Below are 15,097 nucleotides of genomic sequence, written 5' to 3'. Positions count from 1 at the left end.
AAAATATATCTAAATTGACTATATTATTTTATTTTATTATATAAAAATGATCGTATAATAGAAATAATTCTAAGATATAATACATCATAGATCTATGAATCAATAAATTAATTTTTTGAAAGACATTGAAAAAATTGCACTAAAATAACTCAGTAATTTTTTACAAAGAGAAAAAGAACGATGTGCATTCCTTGGCTAGTAAATGGACACCACCGATAAACTCAAATGCTTTCCAACCTCGACCTAGGCCATACTCCATTGTGCGATAAGACGGCCACATGTATTTTTGGGTTTTCTTACTCGCATTCAGCCCCTCCACATTGCATTCACAGCGTTTGGTAGGCAGTTGCTTCTGTTTCCCTGTTGTCGCTCTGGCTCGTGGATTTTATTTGCAGAGGTGAAGCAACTGCGGGTAGTCATCGATTTACTAGGTACTAAATATTTTTATTGCGAAGACAAGCTTCAAATTGTTGGTTTCTGCAGTTTTTTTTTTTTTTTTAAATTTTTATGTTCTGATTACATCTTTGGACCATTGGATACTTCGCTACTGCGATTGCCGCATACTGTTAGGCCTTTGAAAGTTGTTTTTTGGTTTGTGATTGAACAACATAAATTAAGAATTGTTTGGGGTTGGGCTTTGCCAGAAATACCCACTTCTGTTGGTTTGTGCTCGTCTTGTTTGCGGTTTGTGCTCCGGACATTTCATATTGTCAGGGGCCTCCTTATAGGCGTCCTTGTGGCGACCTCATTTACCTGCTCGTGGAGCTTCATGAAACACAGAATATAAGCCTCGTTTAGTCCTTTCACTTGTTTTGGTCTTTCTGGTTAGAGTTTCTACTGACGTTTGGGTTAAAAGTAATTCCTAGCCTCTCTAGTTTTTACCATACCTCGGTGGTGTAGACCTTAATGTCCCTGCGGAAGACAACACTATTTGAAGGACCTGCTAGAAATTCAAATGTAATCGCGTAGTGGTAGAAAAAAATATGCTTCCAAATACTGAGACATTCCGATGAAGTATTTAGCAGGTTGGAGGAGAAACTTACGGACAGAAAAGAACTTGCTGTCTTGAAGACCCCAAGTGAGATTCGAATGGAGAACCAGGACAATCTCAGAGGATATGCAACCCCTATCTTAAAGAATTGCAAACCTTATTTCAAATATTCGACCTGATCCATTATCCACCAACCAAGATCCATTAACCAAGAATCCATTGACACAGCACGAATTTGATATCTAGATACTTACCTTGCTTTTGCCATAGCTGCAGCCGCGGTCGGCCCTCCCAGTTGAATCAGCCCTTGATGTGCAACGGGAATGGAAGGAAGGTGCAAAAATATTAAATTTGTAAGGTAATAGAGTAGATGCTGAAGGCAGCACTATGAATGACTTGATAGAAATTCATATGTAATCGTTTTACTAAAGAAATATATCTAACTCTAAACATGTCTGTGGAGGTTAAGATATATCTAGAGATAAAACCTCACCAACAACTTAATTATCAACATAACATTACATTACCTAACGATTTACAATATCGCAGACATACTGAACTTGCACATACTGAGCTGTAAATGATTCATCATTAAAAAAAATGTTAGAGAAAGAAACCTATGAAGAAAAAAAGAGCATAGGTCGAATGAATAAACTACTCCTGCACTTTACTAGATATCAAGCAAGATAGAGCATTGTACACTAAGTTAGCCCTACTCTATAAAATCGTATGAAAACCAAAGAGTAATAATTCCTTGCAAATGAAGAATTTCCTGGAAAAAACCAAAGGAAAGAAAAGTGGCAAATTTTTACTCCATATTAAAAGGCAAAGAGCTTCAGCCTTCGATAAAATCATGCGTGGAAAATCTTAAAAAACTCAATCAAATACATCCGATATATTGGCACATCCCGATCTCGAAACCCAAACTCGCCGAAGCAGATACATATTTGGCAGAATGGGGCATCTGCTGAAACCCTAACCCTGAAAGGAAAGGATTCTCGAATAACCTTTATTCTTGAACTGCATTTATCAACATGAGGACTGTTTACGGGATGGGGATCAGGTAATTGAATCGCTTAAGCTCATTTTTCTTCTACTGCTTTTCTTGTTTATTTTTCTTTGCATGAATATCATTTATTTTTCTTTGGGAATCTGTACGAGTTTTCTATGAATGAATGAATTTCAATTCGGTTGCTATCTACCGAATGTAGCTATTGGTCTGGTCAACCTTTATTTCCAACCAAAATAGTTAGCTGTTGGGTCATGTTTTGGTTGGGATGCAAGAAATGCAATTTTGAAGTAAAACCAAAGGCTTTGCTTGCTGTGCACATGTTGAACATTTGTCAGGAACAGTAACACAGTTTCACATGTTGCGCTAGTCCTTACCAGGATTTTAAGAATGTCATCTTCAAGTTGTTATATTCGTAACTTGATTCTGTATAAGGGCGACATTAGCTATGGAATAAATATATTTTGGAATGGAGAGAGACATAAATGAATGTTTAAGGGTTCTAAATATACAAAGCGTTATGCTTACAAAAATTCTACTAAGCATCTAAAATGAAGTTAAACTTGTGATGATAACGATTTAGAGCTTAATTCTAACTTGGCATCAGCAAAAGGTCAAATTGATTACCAAAATTAAGATTCATCCATGTTTCTAGCCAGAAAATCTTGATACTTGTATGTTTTGCATGTTATTGTCAACTTCAAATAAGATAAGAAAGAAAGGCTACAACGGAAGTTTTGCAAATTATCGAAGTGCCAAATCTGCAGCCACAAAATTATACTAATGAATCTGAATTATCCTCTGTCTCATTGGCTGCCGGGATATCCACAACTTCGACTGGATCCTTTTGGACCCTTATGTAGCCAATTGGTCAATTTCTCAGAACTGGGAAGTCCTGGGAGTTGAAAACGTCAACAGAAAAGGGATAGAGCAGGAGGGTAGAGACAAAAAGAGTGAGTAATGTTTAAATGCAAGTTTTTGATACATAACTGATATAGTCCTAGTCTCTTAGATATATAAAGATTCTTGGTTATTATGTAGTTATGATTAGCAGAAAAAACAAATCTAGTGCAAAGCATGGAGTGTACAAATAGTGACCTTGGAGAGAAGCTGAAGGATTAAGATAGGCCTAACCTCTGACATCAAAAGGGTCAAGTAGGGTTTACAAGTGACATGTTTATAATTGGTACTGTAGTCTCTTCTTCAGGGACAAAGGTGATCTGCCTTGGACAACTTGGTCGATACTTGAGAAATATTATGCAGCAAATATTGTTGCAGTATTTTCAACCTTCCTCTTCCTTTGATTAATTTCTTCTATCAGTCACAGTGAATAAGGTGATTCCTCTAAATAGGGATATTTTGTTTGGATTTCAAATTTAACCATACAGTCTCCACTTATTGCTTGAAAACAACGTGTCAGTCATTTGAAAACAATAAGACTTGAGATTGATGATCTGGTGACAATGGTGATAACTAATGCTGAGCAAGTCCACTTCTATCAATTTTCCATTAGTAAGATCTTCAACCATTTTGGGTGTATGAGCTCACAGTTAGAGTTCTTTTGAGCAAATTCAAAAAATAACAAATGTGTGGTGATTTGTAAATCATGCTTCTATTGACAATAAAATAAAATGTTCCTTACAAAAGTAGGCTACTCCAAAAGACATTAAATTCTATTACGCTGAAAGTTTATTCTAATGCCAATCAAATTGATAAGCACCATTCAACTTGTTAAGTGTTGATGTTCGTAGCTTGAATAGCTACTTTTGCATAGGCCTAAGTGTCTAGGCGTATAGAAATCGCCCACAGATTTCATTAGAACACATGCTCTAGTGTGAGCAAGTTGCTTTTCTAACTTAGCCTAAGTTTTGACTTAGGAAAAACACATTAGCATGTTGCTAATTGAGCTAAAGTGAACTTAGGAAACGTGAAATACGTACTTTAATGATTATGTTTTAATTTCAACTATTGATCTCAAGTAAGGCAAGGTGTAATTTTGGTCATCAATCATTTTGGAGATTTGGGTTAGGGATTTAGCTCAATGTAAAGTTATAAAAGCAAAGGCGAAGGAGAGGAGAAGACCCGCCATACAACAACACATGACATTGAGAGAGGCATCTCAATGAGGAATGTGATACTCTAGTGTGTTGGGTTCGAGGAATGCAGAAGATATGCTTGAAGATCCCAATTAGCCAAGGGGATTGAGGACTGACCTAGGGTCTGATCTGCCAGATCAACTCGAGGGTATGTTGTAATTGTATTTTCTTCAATTGGGCCATTATCGTAGGACATGAGCCCAAGTAAGTTTAGAACTTTAATGAAGAACTATTGATTGGGTAGAATTTGTTTGTGTCATTGTGATTGAGATTGGTTGCGTAATTTTGCTTCTACTAATGAAGTTAAGAATCTAGCTGTGCTTTCATTTAATAGATCTGTAAACTACTAGGTCAGTGAATTGTGGGGTGTGCCAGGTTTAAGGAAAAATTAACATAGAGTGTGATACTCTAGTGTGTCGGGTTGGAGGTGGTGCCAAAGAGAAGCTTGGAGATCTAGATCAGCCAAGGGGATTGAGGATCGATCCAAGGCCTGATTTGCTGGATTAGATCCAAAGCATTGTAACATGTATTTTCATTAGTTGGGCCATTATCCCAGGATGGGAACCCAAGTAAGTTTTGAATGCTAATGAAGAGTTGTTGATTGGGCATAATTTGTTTTCATTGTGATTGAGATTGATTATTTTTGCTTCCACTAATTAAGTTAAGAATCTAGTTGTGCTTTCATTAAGTAGATTTGTAATTTGCTAGGTTTACAGGAAAATTAACATTGTATTAGAGCGAGAAGCTCTAAAAACTGATCTCTAAATCACGTAGAAGCTAGATTTGTACAAGATCGTTGTGGCCAAGTTTGATTGCTATTTTAATGTCCCTAGCACACCATTGGGTGATGCCACTCACCCGACCACAACATTTTTCGAATTTTAACCAAAAGCAAAAGCGTAATTAAACCAAAACATATAATTCATACGCACAACCAAACCCTAATGCACCGAACCATAACCAACATAATCCCGTTTCCAAGTATTTAACCATTGATGTCACTCAATTATTTCGAGCATAACTGAATAAATATACACCCATTAATTATATACTATGAGCACATTGCAAACATAATCAAGAATACATATACATATACAAAAATAACCATAACAATAGTTCCATGCACAGGTGAACCATAATTACACAAGCCATCTATAAATACGACAAACATTAACAAATTTTCAAATACTTACCGTGAATGTTGTCGGCTGGTTGCAGACCTTTAACGTTCCACCCAGCCATAGACCATTGTTAATTTTAGGTAACAATGGTATGTTCTATGCTTAAGAGCAATTTACTTTAATTTCTTTATTAGCCCAATATCAATATCCAGTTTAGCAATCACATCAGCATGATAGTAAAATGCAGATGGAACATAAACATAAACAGTAGAAGACAAGCCAAGACAAGAGGACACAAGATGTGGCACCAGCTAGGGATAAACCCCAATGTGGCGAAACCCTTGATCAATTCTTCTTATATTCTTCAATAGTTCAGGAGAGAGAGATAGTACAAATTTACAAATCTGATAATTTATGACAACAACAGAAAAGCCCTAACCAGAAAAGTCAATGTTGGTCAAACAGGGTAGAATTCTTCCTCTAAGCAGCTCGGTCAAACCCAGTCAACTTCAGCCTCCAATAGCAAACCCAAATAGTCCAAAACAATCCGAAAAAGTCCAGTCAAATGTTGGTCAACAAAAGTCAAATTGTGACTAGATCTAGGGCAGTGAACGTTGGTCAAATGGGGGGTCAAATCACCTCGATTTCAGTGCCCAGATTTGCGCCTTGCCAAGGAGAAGGTCGTCACCCAAATCTGCAGTCAAGAGGAGGTCAACGCTGCCCAAAATGCAGCCCTTGAAATTTGGTCAATGCTGGTCAACTCAGTCAAACAGAAAACGTCCTTTCCTTCGCATGTGTGAGAGACAACTACCAGATTTGTGTACCCAATCAAGTGAGGAGAGAGAGATGAGAGAAGATGAGATGATGATAAAATGACTTAAGGTCTCCTCCTTTTATATGCAACGTTGAGGATGAGCTGGGGGTTTGAATGCTTGTTTTGCTTGCTGGCCGACCTTGACAATTTGTCAATAATACAAATAAATTCATATCTTTATTTTTACATATCGGAATCAGATGATCTTTAGATCAATCCTACACCTCTCGGAGAGAGGAATCCAAGAAAAATATCAGCTGCCATAAATAAGATGACCCATGTGGAGTTTCGCCTTAGTTGTCAATTTTAACACTCCCTCTCAACTAGGGAGAACTCCATCTGCTAATCCATTTGCCAGTTGGTACTATCTCTGCCATCAATGCACTGCTCTGCTCTGCTGAACTATGAAGAAGAAGAAGTGATCGAGAATGTATCATACCTTTCTCAACTGAGTACTGACCCGAAGTCACTCCCAGATAAAAGAGAGTGTCTCATACCACTCTTACTGACCTGAAGTCAATTCCATTCAAAGGAGAGTGTGTCATACCACTCTTACTGACCCGAAGTCAGTTCCAATTGATCCTAGATCAATATCGTTCATCCTAGCATAGGGAGTACAGTAGTACACGATGCGTCCATCGATAGTACTATGGTCCCTATCCTCATTTCCCTACTCATTAGCCAGATGAGAGGTACTTCCCATGAGTCCCAGACTGCATGGGTAGGATGTCTCAGTAGGAGAAGGATGAACCGCTCATCCTGCCTACATGTCGCCATAAGGTATCACAGGGGAAGGCTGAACCACTCACCCTGTACACAACAAACCACTAGGGGAAGGCTGAACCACTCACCCTATGGTTGCTCATCGCTCCAAGAAGTACCCCAAGCCCCCTGGAGCTCCTAGAGCTCAATGTCCATATCATACAGGACCCTCATAAGAGGGTCTCTCCACGACTCCAAGTTGTTCTCGGAAGGCTAACAACTTGACCTTCCCTAGGGGCTTTGTCAGAATATCAGCAACCTGCTCATTAGTTCCAATGTGATGGAGCCTTATTTCTCCTTGTTGTACCATATCTCGGATAAAGTGGTACCTGATATCTATGTGCTTGGAGCGATCATGAAATACGAGATTCTCTGATAATCGGATCCCACTTTGGTTGTCGCAGAGGATCACGGTGGTATCCAACACATGTCCAAATAGCTCATTAAAGAGCTTCCTCAACTAGACAACTTCACAGGAGGCCATACTAGCAGCTATGTATTCGGCCTCAGCGGTGCTCAAGGCAACCGATTTCTGCTTCCTGCTCATCCAGGATATCGAAGCAGAACCCAAAGAAAAACAACACCCAAAAGTGCTCTTGCGATCCACCACACTGCCAACCCAATCAACATCAGAATAACCATGCAACCTCACATTTTCAACAGTGTATCTCAGTCCATGAGTGATTGTGCCCCGAAGATATCTAAGAAGATTCTTGGCACGAATCCAATGTATATGATGAGGCTCAACCATATATTGGTTCAATGTATTAACTGCAAAACATATGTCTGAATGGGAATTCACCAAGAACATCAACACTCCTATGAGTTGACGATACTCAGAGGCATTTCCCAATTCAGGTTCGACAACACTACCACATAACTTCTTGAAGTTAAGTTCCATTGGGGTAGTCACAGGCTTGCAGTCCACCATTCCAAAATTTTCCAGTATCTTCAAAGTTCACAATATATTTTCCTTGAGATAGGAAAATTTCTCTTGGCTTTTGCCAGACTTCCAACCCCTAGGAAGTAGTGCATCAGTCCTAGGTCCTTCATCTCAAATTCAGAAGCCAACTCCCTCTTACATTTGTGAATGGGAGGGTCTGCACCTGTCAGAAAGAGGTCGTCCACATAGAGTACCAGTATGAGAGGTTTATCATCTTCAACCTTAAAGTAAAGGTTTGGATCGACTTCACTTCTAGTGAAACTCAGCTTCATCAAATAGCTATCAATACTCTCATACCAAGCCCGGGGTGCTTGCTTCAAGCCATAAAGAGCCTTCTTCAACCTGCATACATGAGATTCCCGGTCATGAACCTCAAACCCCTAGGGTTGTTCCACATAGACTTCCTCCTTGATCGAACCATGCAAGAAAGCGGTCTTGACATCTATTTGATGTAGGTTCCATCCTTGCGAGGCAGCAAGGGCTATGATCGAGCGGATGGTGGTGTATCGGGCAACAGGTGAAAATATCTCATCGTAATCTACACCTTCCTTTTGAGAGAAGCTTTGAGCAACAAAACGGGCCTTGAACTTTTCTGCACTTCCATCACCTCCATGCTTGATTTTGTAGAGCCACTTAGAGGTGACGACCGATTTGTCCCAGGATCTAGGGACCACATCCCATACATCATTTTTCATAATAGACTCATATTCTTCATTCATAGCATCCTTCCATACTTGTTGCTTCATGACTTCTTCAAATGATGAAGGCTCATTTTGAATGATAGTGCTCATGACGGTCAAGTATCCTTGATACCTGTTTGGCTTCTTGCTCTCACGGAAAGTCCCCCTTGGTGCAATATGTCTCTCGGCATCTTCGAGAGTCTCCCTAAGCCATGAGGGTCTCCTCTTGGAGGAGGAGGGCTCTTGGGGAGGAGGATCAATAGGATCCATAGGTTCATCAACATCAAGCATTGTCTCGTCCTCTTTTTCACCTTGTTTTCCGGTGTCAACTTCTTTGTCCTTCCTTGGGATAGGAAGGTTGTTGATCTTGCTGAGGGCCATATCTTCGTCAAAGGTGACATCATGACTTATCTCAACTTCCCTTTAACCAGCCACATAAATTCTGTAGCCATAAAGATTCCTTTCTTACCTAATGCACCTAATTTGCTTCTTTTCTCTTTTGGCACATGAAAATATACGGGACTTCCAAAAATTCTAAAATGAGATACATTGGGTTTCTTACCAGTGAACATTTCTTCAGGAGTATTGGAGTCCAATGCTTGATGAGGGCATCAGTTTTGAACATACATGGCGGTATTTGCAGCTTCGGCCCATAGAAACTTCAGAAGCCCTTGATCATGAAGCATGGCACGAACAACTTCTACAATAGTACGATTCTTCCTTTCAGCCACACCATTCTGCTCAGGAGTGTATGGTGTTGTAGTCTCCCTCTTAATGCCAACTTCTCTGCAATAATCATGGAATTCATTTGATTCGTACTCAGTCCCATTATCAGTCCTCAATATCTTGATTCTCTTCTCGGATTGGTTTTTTATCATGGCTTTGAAGTGACAGAACTAGGTGAGCACTTCATCCTTCTTTTTCAAGAAGTAGGTCCAGGTCTTGCGAGAATAATCATCCGTAAAGGTGAGATAATATAATTATCCTCCTAAAAAGTTTACGAGCATCATGCCAGATATGTCGGAGTGGATCAACTGCAATATATCTGTGGTCTTGCAATTACTTGAGGGGAATGGTCCCCTTGTAAGTTTTCCTTCGACACATCCTAGACATACACCATGATTTACTTTGAACTCGGGCATACCTGTCACCATTTGTCTCACATCGGGAAGAGCCTTATAATGAAGATGGGCAAACCTCAGGTGCCATAGTTCAGATTGTAGAGATGTGTCGCAAGACATGGTTCCCAATGGACTTCCTCCAATTTGATGCAAAGTGTCAACCCTGAACCCAAGAGTAAAAGCATCTCTAAAATTCCTTTTCCAAACACGTACCTTTCCATCGATGAATGCCATCTTGTATCCTTCGTCTTCCATTGCCGAAATGGACACCAGGTTCTTCTTGAGATCAGGTACATATAGAACCTCTTGTAAATGAATCGTGTTACCTTGATTCAATTGAAGGGTAACATTCCCTACTCCCTTCACGGGATAGGTGGCATCGTCTCCAAGAATAATCTCCAAGTTTGTCTCCTTCTCTATCAGATTAGAGAGAGCTTCCTTGTATCCGGTGAAGTGCCTTGAGGCACCACTATCAATTAGCCAATTCCCCAAAGAGTCCGGTGGAGAGGTAGTGGAGAGGGCCGATATAAGATAGTATTCCTTTTGCTTATTGTTAACAACATTTGATTCTTCATACTTGGAGTTCCTTGCTTTCTTGGAGGGTTGATCGTTTCCATGATATCCCGCATTCCTTTTTCCTTTGCCATTGAACCTGCCATTCCTTTGATTGTTGTTGTTGAAGTTGCCCCTGGAATGATTAAGGTCATCATCATGTGATGTGTCCCTTCTATTTGGACACTCCCTTGCATAGTGGCCAAACTTATTGCAAACAAAGCACCTGCCCTTCCTTCCACCCTTAGATCCAGGCTTTCCATTGAAATGACCTTTGGACCCTGCATTATTTCTCCTTTTGGCATGAGCAGAGAAAGTAGTGGGGTTGCTTCTATTAGAAGGCATTTCTTGCTCCACCATTCTTGTTTCTTCTTGATTGCATCTCGACATCAATTCTTTAAACCTTGGAATTCAACCATTATTGAGAATAATGGTTCTAAATATATACCACTCGGGTGGGAGTCCTCCAAGGGTAGTGATAGTAAGTTCCCTGTCAGGAATGACCTCTCCAATCGAAAGTAGATCATTCTTGATCTCAGTGATCCTTAAGAAGTAGGATTGAATATCCTCATCCTTGCCCTTCTTAATATCTTTCAACTTATTTTTGAGAAATAAAATTTGATTTGCATCACTAACCTTGAACATGCTGACCAACTTGTCGTAGATCTCCTTGGAGGTGTTCAAATCAGAGATGTATGCCACTAGACGCTTGTCAATGGAATCTCGAATAATCTTCTTCGCTTGGACTTCAACCTTATTGTACTTGGACTTTGCAGCGACTTGTGCATTTGAAGAAGGCTCAAGGATTTTACCCTTCACATAATCCAACACTTCTTGTTCTTCCAAGGTTAGATCAAGAGACATCTTCCATCCATGATAGTTAGAATTTTCACAGAGCTTCTCTTCAGCCGGGAAGTGGGATGAGGAACCCATTGAGCCTTTTGTCCTTGTTCAATTGTCTTCGGTGATTGCTCTTTCACTCTTGCTTGGGCTTTGTCTTCACCTCATCTTCGATACCATGTTAATTTTAGGTAACAATGGTATGCTCTATTCTTAAGAGCAATTTATTTCAATTTCTTTATTAGCCCAATATCAATATCTAGTTTAGCAATCACATCAGCGTGATAGTAAAATGCAGATAGAACATAAACATAAATAGTAGAAGACAAGCCAAGACAAGAGGACACAAGATGTGGCACCAGCCAGGGACAGACCCCAATGTGGGGAAACCCTTGATCAATTCTTCTTATGTTCTTCAATAGTTCAGGAGAGAGAGATAGTACAAATATACAAATATGATGATTTATGATAGCAGTAGAAAAGCCCTAACTAGAAAAGTCAACGTTGGTCAAACAAGGCAGAATTTTTCCTCTAAGCAGCTCAGTCAAACCCAGTCAACTTTGGCCTCCAACAACAAACCCAAACAGTCTAAAACAGTCCAAAAGGTCCAGTCAAATGTTGGTCAACAAAAGTCAAACTGTGGTCAGATCTAGGGTAGTCAATGCTAGTCAAATGGGAGGTCAAATCACCTCGATTTCAGTGCCCAAATCTGCGGTCTGCCAAGGAGAAGGTCCTCACCCAAATTCGTAGTCAAGAGGAGGTAAACATTGGTCAACGCAACCCAAAATGCAGCCACTGAAATTTGGTCAACGCTGGTCAACTCAGTCAAGCAAAAAACGTCCTCCTTTCCTTCGCACGTGTGAGAGACAACTACCAAATTTGTGTACCTAATCAAGTGAGGAGAGAGAGATGAGAGAAGATGAGATGATGATAAAATGACTTAAGGTCTCCTCCTTTTATGTGCGACGTTGAGGATGAGCTGGGGGTTTGAATCCCTGTTTTGCTTGCTGGCCAACCTTGACAATTTGTCAATAATACAAATAAATTCATATCTTTATTTTGACATATCAGAATCAGATGCTCTATAGATCAATCCTATACCTCTCAGAGAGAGGAATCCAAGAAAAATATCAGCTGCCATAAATAAGATGACCCATTTGGAGTTTGGCCCTAGTTGTCAATTTTAACAACCATGCTATTCGTTATCTTTCAATAGCTGGTCACTCCTGAGTTGGGGCCATGACTCTACTTAACGTCGACTACATAAACTAGGTACATGCCCATACCAGATATGCCAGAGCCAAGTTACCAAACCCTGATAGCCTCCAATCTATAGGCTCACGCCCCCCATCAGCTTGCGCCCATGTGGTGCACCTCTACTTTGCACCCAACAATCCCTTGGCTGTGCCACCACCTCTAGGGTGTCTTACCACTGGACAGGGACAGTCTCATTGCTGTGGCTCCAGGAGCTTTGCTGCCCTATATTGAAGAATGTAACTAGTTTTGGTCTTCATAATTGTCATTCGACTCATTTCATGATGTAAATCTTATGTGTCTATCAAAAGGAGAAAGAAAATGATGTAAAGAACAAAAGAAAAATATTTTGGAGCATGGGTTTCATGCTCAAGTTATTTGTCATTAGGTCTCCTAGGGTTTACATGAGTCAAAGAGTCATTGTCACATTGTAAAAGACCCATTCGGGCACTTGTATCAAGAAAATAAAATTATTTTTGTATATAAAAGAGTCTAGAAGACTCCCAAGAATCAAGTCAACTAGCCTAGCTCAAGTCGGCCTTGTGAGGGCTATTCGAGCCCTAGGAAAGGCTATATAAAGATGGAGGTTCGAGCCATTAGAACACACATCAAGTATTCACATCTTGAATTCGATCTGCAATTGGTAGAAAGCATGCGAAAGTCCAAGAAGGCTATGGCATATGCGTCTAACTTATTTGTCTTTTTCTAATCCCTTTTTCTAAGGCATATGCGTCTAACTCATGAGATGAAAAATAAGATGCATTATCAAAGACCAACGACTCAGGGACACTAAAACGAGTGATAATATGCGATTTAAGGAAATTAAAGACTTGAGTAGCATTTACCACATGCATAGGTGCTTCCGCAACCCATCCGGTAAAATAATCTGTAGTTGTTATGATGAATTTATGCTCTGCTGGGATGAGGGAGGATTAACTGGTCCAATTATGTCCAAGCCCCATTGTTGAAATGGAGCTTCAACAGTGACAAGATGTAGGGGAAAGAATTTTTTTTTAAGCCTACCAACGGTCTTTTGGCAGGGTTCACATTTTCTAACAAGGGCATGGGCGTCTTTAAACAAAGTGGGCCATTAAAATCCTGCCCTTAGAACTCTGTGTGCGGTGGTATCTCCAACAAAATGTCTGCCAGCAGGGCCAAAGTGAAGTTCACGAATTATGTTTGAAGCATCTTCCGGCTCTAAACAATGAAGTAATACCCCATCCTAATTTTTCGAAAAGAACATTATTTATAAGCTGATAAGGTGCTGATTTTAATCTTAATGCTCTTCTCTTAGTTGTTAAGATGAGAGGGGCTTGTACCTTTTTCCAAATAAAATCTAATGTTTGAATATCATGAATTAGGATTATGATCTTGACACAAGACTTCATTTTCTATTTAAGATACTTCCTTGTTTAGAGAAGAATCATCTAGAAAAGTGGAACAGTTGCTAGGAGAAGAAACAAATTCAATAGCCAATTTACAAAGACCCTAATCTTTGATGATTTGTGCAGGTTTAATTTCCAGGTCAAATTCCTGGAGGTCTGTCATCCAGTGAGCCCTTTTCTCCCCAAGTTCCTTTTGCATTAAAATGTTTCTAACAACTGGGTATGGGACTATAACTTTAGTCTTAGACTTAAGCAGATAGAAACAAAAATGGAGCTCATGAAAACAACATAGATTTCAATCTTAGGATCAGCCTTTTGCATGAGCACAGTTGCATAGGTAGAGTCTAAGGCAAAAGAATACAAAAGAAACTCTTTGGAAAAATTAGGACTTATTAGTGTAGGAGCCTTTGCGGTAGCTTGTTTAATAGTGCCGAAAGCTTGTTTTTGTGATTCTCCCCATTTAAAAACAACAATTTTCTTTACTAAGCCTTGAAGAGGTTTTACAATTTCGAAAAAGCCCGTTAGAAAGTTGCCCTTGCTTTTATCAACCCAAAAGGCATTTTCTTGTAGGCAAAGGTACCCCAAGGAGTTCGAAAAACGGTCTTTAATTGATCGGGAGGTGCTACTATAATTTGATTGTACCCCAAGAAGCCATCCAAGAAGGATAGCATTTCAGAGCCTGAGACATGTTGGATGATTTGCTCCATGGGTGGCACTGGGTAATGGTCTTTTTCAGAGGCTTTGTTTAGATTCCTAAAACCGACACAAATATTGATGTCACCATTTTTCTTTCTAATGGGTACTAAATTTGCAACCCATTGTGTATGTCGCACCGGAAAGATGATTTTAGTTGCCAGGTTTACTTAATTCTTCTTTAACTGCAGGTTCGAGACTTGTGTGCATTTTCCTAAGCTTCTGCTGAAAGGGTTTGGTTTTGGGTTTCATAGGAATAACATGTTGCATGGTATTTGGATTGAAGGTTTTGAGATCATTATAAGTCCAAGCAAATACATCTCTGTACTGCTTGAACAGATTGATGAAATCAGAAACAATTTACCCCTAAATTGATGTATTGTGGATTATCTTTTGACCCCGAGTTTATGATTTCAATTTCCATGATAGAGCTATTAGTTTTGCAATTTTTAGCCCTCTTAAATCTATCATGCAAGTCATATAAATGCTCCAATCTAACAACATATTTAGGGATTGGTTTTACCATCTCAAAGAGTTCATCTGATCACTGATGTTTGCTTATCTGAGAAAAACTCTGCAAGTTTTCATCATGAGTGGTCTTATCAATAACTGTGTCCTTAAAAGTGCCCTCCATATGCAGAAAGTCAATTATCTGTTTGTCATCATCAAACACATGGCAGTTAGTGATGTTGTCAGGTATGGATGGTCTAAAAAGCAATTAAATTGAAAAAGAATCAGGTTCAAAAATTTCAGCAGGAATCAATCTAGAAGTTGCATTAGCTAACAAATCTACTTCTTGATTTGCAGTTTTAAAAACAGAATCAATATTGAAGATT

The 15,097-nt window shown here is 39.4% G+C and overlaps 1 protein-coding gene across 1 annotated transcript in view; it reads left to right on the top strand.

Moving 5' to 3' along the window:
* Positions 1–214: 214 nt before the first annotated feature.
* The window catches only part of LOC149160578 (Ssu72-like family protein), a 31,268-nt gene continuing 16,385 nt past the window's right edge, over positions 215–15,097 (top strand). The window contains exon 1 of the mRNA XM_089436731.1: positions 215–431. The gene's annotated coding sequence lies outside the window, so the exon portion shown is untranslated. The remainder of the gene's footprint in view (positions 432–15,097) is intronic.

Source organism: Pinus tabuliformis, chromosome 5_2 (genome assembly GCF_031772625.1).
Source record: "Pinus tabuliformis cultivar Carrire ecotype Pingquan chromosome 5_2, CPIR1, whole genome shotgun sequence".
Taxonomy (NCBI): Eukaryota; Viridiplantae; Streptophyta; class Pinopsida; order Pinales; family Pinaceae; genus Pinus; species Pinus tabuliformis.
The sequence above is the reverse complement of the archived record's forward strand: the minus strand, read 5'-3'. Positions and strand labels throughout refer to the sequence as shown.